Source organism: Schistocerca cancellata, chromosome 8 (assembly GCF_023864275.1).
Source record: "Schistocerca cancellata isolate TAMUIC-IGC-003103 chromosome 8, iqSchCanc2.1, whole genome shotgun sequence".
Taxonomy (NCBI): Eukaryota; Metazoa; Arthropoda; class Insecta; order Orthoptera; family Acrididae; genus Schistocerca; species Schistocerca cancellata.
The window spans coordinates 548,472,020-548,478,019 of record NC_064633.1 but is presented as its reverse complement, the minus strand read 5'-3'; positions in this window follow the sequence as shown (position 1 = coordinate 548,478,019).

Sequence of the window (6,000 nt, the reverse complement as noted above, 5' to 3'; positions counted from 1 at the left end):
TGCTTTGCACTCGATTCTAAGCCGCAGGTGGTTTTTTGGATTACAAAAACCGGAAAAAAGTGCGGCTTAGATTCGAGTAAATACGGTAACTGGTTTTTGATTCTTTCAATATATACAACTACAGCAGCTGAAGATGGATAAAATACTAAGCCCTTTCCTTGAACAGAACTGTACTGCACTCCTGCTGAGGCTTCTTTTGTTATACAAAACAGAAAAGTCTCTGGCTTACACTGCTACTGCTCAAAAGGAACAACAATGTACATAATTATAATACTACGAGAAAAAATGACTGTCATTATTTCACATTAAGGTTGTCTTTAGCACAAAGAGGGGAGCACAAAAAATGCTGCCACCAAAATTTTTGATCACTTACCCCATGATATAGAATGTCTGACAGACAGCAAAGGTAAATTTAAAAACAAACTGAACACGTTTCTTTACAATTCCTTTCTACTTTTGTAATGTGTAAAAGGAATTTTAAAAACAAACTGAACACGTTTCTTTACAATTCCTTTCTACTTTTGTAATGTGTAAAAGGAATTTTAAAAACAAACTGAACACGTTTCTTTACAATTCCTTTCTACTTTTGTAATGTGTAAAAGGAATTATCATTCCACATCTGTATTTAAAAAAAAGAGACTTCCCACTTACAAACAGTTAGCATGAAGCTGTACTTGATTTATTTGTCCTCTGATTTATTCTTGTATACGACATGCACATGATGATGCACAAAACATACATCTGATATTGGGCAATTTATAGTATGATATGATGGTTTGATGACATGATGTGATTAAAATTAATGAAACAATTTTACATACTTACCATTTACTACAATTTTATTTTAGTTTTGTGTCCCTTTCATGCATAGCAAAACAAGTACTGGTATCTGGCTGACAACTTGTTACAAGGATATTACACAAGCAGAACACACAATCTGTGAAACTGCAGATGGTATAAACACAAAGCTCTTTTCACATATTTTATGTTAGTGTTTATTTTACTTACAAAACTCATTTCTGCAATCTATTTCATGTTTTTTTTTTAAGATTTCCAGATTCTTATCAAACAAAGTCAAAGACTTACTGTTTTTTTATTTCTGATGGAAGACTGTTGTAAAGTTGAAAGCCTTGGTTAAGTGGTAGATTTTTAAAGGCAAGCATCCACCCTTTTTTTCTTTTTGAACATGGTATTTCATTTCTGTCTTGTACCATGATCAGACATTCACATTTTTTCTGAATTTTGCAATATTACTTTTTACAAACTTACATATTTCTAATATGCAGAGATGCCGAAGAGGTAGAATGAGTGACACTTTTAAGAGAACTCTGCAGCTGTCAGTTGAGTTTGCCCTGTCAGTTACTGCAACAGCTCTCTTTTGGGCGAGGGGAATGAGCTGTGTGTGGTGTCTCCTAGAGTATGATACCATACCACAGTCAAACATACATAGTCACAACACTTACTGCTGTGAATGTTTTACCACCTGACAGTTGGAATTGCATTAGTGCCCCCCAACAGCATGAAAGACAGCTGTAAGATTAATATTAGTCTTTAATTATTGTTCTGTGTAATTAATGAGATAGTTGTTATATTTTTTCATTCCAGGCATTAGTAAGTTACCAAGACACAAACACTGTGATATAAATGCAGAAACAACTGCATTTCACTGATACAGTGATATAAGCTAAAATTTATTCCTGAAGAAATACTTTTGAATATGTGTTTAACTGCAGCCTTCTGCACTGAAAGCAAGAGGACATAAACACACATTTCACAGATGAGCAGCACATATTTCTGTTGTTGTCTGTTCTTATTATGATAGGCACTTTCCTCAACATACAACAGTTTTGTATGGAATCTAATGATTCACCCATTCTTAAACTTCACTCAACGTTCTAGTACACAAATATTTTTGTAAATGTAATTACTTTTGCTTCAAAAGTGACTCTGCCAATAATTTTTGCCATTTGTGGCAAAAATTGTGGAATTTGTTTCTTCTGTGTTGGGAAACAATTTAATTGCTTTTGATTTTTTATATTAACATCTGTTTAGCTTTCCCTTCAGCTGTAGTTGTGACGGCTTATTTGGTACATTAAATGGCGTACGCATTGCACCACATACAAGTTTCCCATGTTCCACATTCACATTTATTAGTCTGGAAGTATAGTGAAAAAAACTTCTATTTACTAAATGTACAGCATCTTTCTGCAAAAGGTCAGGTCTTCTGTCGCTTACTAACTTTTTTTGTTTTGAAAAGAAAATCTTCATTAAAAGTGTGTATGTTACATGAGAACCATAAATCAGTTGTCCATTGACGTACTGTTTCATACTTACCAGGGTCCTTACAAAACAAAGAAACACAAATGTGGTGTCTTCTTAGTTGGTGCCAATTTTTATAGCACTGCATATACTTTCTATCGTAAATACTATGTTAGAAATCAATACCATTCACAAACGTTGAATATTGTATTCAGAAGTGTAGCTTCCTGTCTACTTAGAGCACAGTTGTCACAGTATAAATCGAAACTGAGCGGGAGTGTTGTGACTATGTAATTGTCCTTAGTAACCAGTGCGAACAGTCTCTGGGCTCATGAAGTATGTGTAAGGCATATCACACTTCGTTCAGCTTACTCTTGGTTTTGCTGACGTGTGTTTGACATTTTAAGTTGTCCTGGATATATTGTTGAATGTAAAATGATCCATGCCACAATATTATGATTAATCATACAAATGATCATGGAACATGATACTATCTAATTAACTATTACAGTGCCTTGTGTCCTTAGCACAAACATGCTTTTTCCTAAGCAGCAGCTTTAGTCAATTATTTATGATTATACAACTGTTGCGGGGGGGGGGGGGGGGGGGGGGGGGGGGAATATTTAATACTTCCTGAAATGTGACTGATAATGAAGTTGTAAAGGAACCATAACCTCAGTTGCACTCAAACCACCTTGTTTTAATCTGTAACTTTTGTGCTCCCTTTTGAATTCATTAAACAATTCTGTATGACCCAGTATGAAGAAATATGTACCAGTAGTATGGCTTTACGAAACAAAAATATTTGGATATATTTGAGACTGTATATTTCCTTTTTTTGGATTGGACAAAAAGATCTGAACTCAAAACTTTTTCTAAAATATCAAGCTATTTTTAATGAAGTTATGTAGAGACACTAACACCACAGTTACATTGTTTGTTCATGGAAAACCCATAGCAGCTGCCTCATTTTGTTAATTTATGACAGAGAGCATATGCTGTTGCCCTATAGTGGATTGCACTCTTTAGAACAATAAATCACAATATTTAATAATCACCCAACAATTAATTTGGAAAATTATAGTTTGTTAGTGGTGGGTGTGACAAGACATCCTGTCAAACATTTTTAAGTGCCTTCTCTGAAAACTATGTAGAACATACGATAATGATCAAAGCAGAAGAAAAGAAACAAAATTTGTGCTGCGGGCAGGACTCGAACCCGGTTCCTCTTGCTTGCTATGTCGGAGAGCCCTGGCAGTAGTGACAATGTAAGGGAAAATAAGCAGAAGATATGAATTGAAGTTTGTGTTGGGAAGGGCTCTCAGCTTGGGTAATTTGTGCAGCAATGTTGACCACTGTACTGCAGTGGTGTAATGGTTAGCATTTCTGCCCAGCTAGCAACAAGACCCGGATTCAAGTCCCGGCCGCAGCACAAATTTTGATTCATTTCTTCTGCTTCGATCATTATCATAGATAATGAGGAGACTTAAAAGTCTCAGGGAAACATTTAATTATACTATCACTAACAGATGTGGACTCTGACCACAATCTATTGGTTATGAACTGTAGATTAAAACTGAAGAAACTGCAAAAAGGTGGGAATTTAAGGAGATGGGACCTGGATAAACTGAAAGAACCAGAAGCTGTACAGAGTTTCAGGGAGAGCATAAGGGAACAAATGACAGGAATGGCAGAAAGAAATACAGTACAAGAAGAATGGGTAGCTTTGAGGGATGAAATAGTGAAGACAGCAGAGCATCAAATAGGTAAAAAGACAAGGGCTAGTAGAAACCCTTCGGTAACAGAAGAAATATTGAATTTAATTGATGAAAGGAGAAAATATAAAAATGCAGTAAATGAAGCAGGCAAAAAGGAATACAAACGTCTTAAAAATGAGATTGACAGGAAGTGCAAAATGGCTAAGCAGGGATGGCTAGAGGACAAATGTAAGGATGTAGAGGCGTAAGATAGATACTGCCTACAGGAAAATTAAAGAGACCTCTGGAGAAAGGAGAACCACTTGCACGAATATCAAGATCTCAGATGGAAACCCAGTTCTAAGCAAAGAAGGGAAAGCAGAAAGGTGGAAGGAGTATATAGAGGGTCTATACAAGGGCGATGTACTTGAGGACAATATTATGGAAATGGAAGAGGATGTAGATGAAGATGAAATGGGAGATATGATACTGCGTGAAGAGTTTGACAGAGCACTGAAAGACCTGAGTCGAAACAAGGCCCCCGGAGTAGACAATATTCCATTAGAACTACTGACAGCCTTGGGAGAGCCAGTCCTGACAAAACTCTACCATCTGGTGAGCAAGGTGTATGAGACAGGCGAATTACCCTCAGACTTCAAGAAGAACATAATAATTCCAATCCCAAAGAAAGCAGGTGTTGACAGATGTGAAAATTACCGAACTATCAGTTTAATAAGTAACACCTGCAAAATACTAATGCGAATTCTTTATAGACGAATGGAAAAACTGGTAGAAGCCGACCTTGGGGAAGATCAGTTTGGATTCCGTAGAATTGTTGGAACACGTGAGGCAATACTGATGCTACGATTTATCTTAGAAGAAAGATTAAGGAAAGGCAAACCTACGTTTCTAGCATTTGTAGACTTAGAGAAAGCTTTTGACAATGTTGACTGGAATACTCTCTTTCAAATTCTAAAGGTAGCAGGGGTAAAATACAGGGAGCGAAAGGCTATTTACAATTTGTATAGAAACCAGATGGCAGTTATAAGAGTCGAGGGACATGAAAGGGAAGGGAGTAAGACAGGGTTGTAGCCTCTCCCCGATGTTATTCAATCTGTATATTGAGCAAGCAGTAAAGGAAACAAAAGATAAATTCGGAGTAGGTATTAAAATCCATGGAGAAGAAATAAAAAGTTTGAGGTTCACCGATGGCATTGTAATTCTGTCAGAGACAGCAAAGGACTTAGAAGAGCAGTTGAACGGAATGGACAGTGTCTTGAAAGGAGGGTATAAGATGAACATCAACAAAAGCAAAACGAGGATAATGGAATGTAGTCGAATTAAGTCGGGTGATGCTGAGGGAATTAGATTAGGAAATGAGACACTTAAAGGAGTTTTGCTATTTGGGGAGCAAAATAACTGACGATGGTCGAAGTAGAGAGGATATAAAATGTAGACTGGGAATGGCAAGGAAAGCGTTTCTGAAGAAGAGAAATTTGTTAACATCGAGTATAGATTTAAAGGTCAGGAAGTCGTTTCTGAAAGTATTTGTATGGAGTGTAGCCATGTATGGAAGTGAAACGTGGACGATAAATAGTTTAGACAAGAAGAGAATAGAAGCTTTTGAAATGTGGTGCTACAGAAGAATGCTGAAGATTAGATGGGTAGATCACATAACTAATGAGGAGATATTGAATAGAATTGGGTCCCCCTGCGGGTTCGGGGGTTAGAATAGGCCCGCGGTATTCCTGCCTGTCGTAAGAGGCGACTAAAAGGAGTCTCACATGTTTTGGCCTTATGTGATGGTCCCCTCTCGGGTTTGACCTCCATCTTTCTAAATTATTCCGAAGAGCGAGCCAATTGGGGAAGGGCGCCTTACGTGGTGCACTGTATCCGTCGTGCAATTAGACCTTTAGCCGTCTTTCACGTCGTTGCCATGGTGTCCCGCTCGTTTTCGATCTTTAGGGCGGGGATACGTCCCTGGGTGCGATTACCACGCTGCCCTCTGCAGTGTTTCTTTTAACTGCGGCGACGACCTTGGACA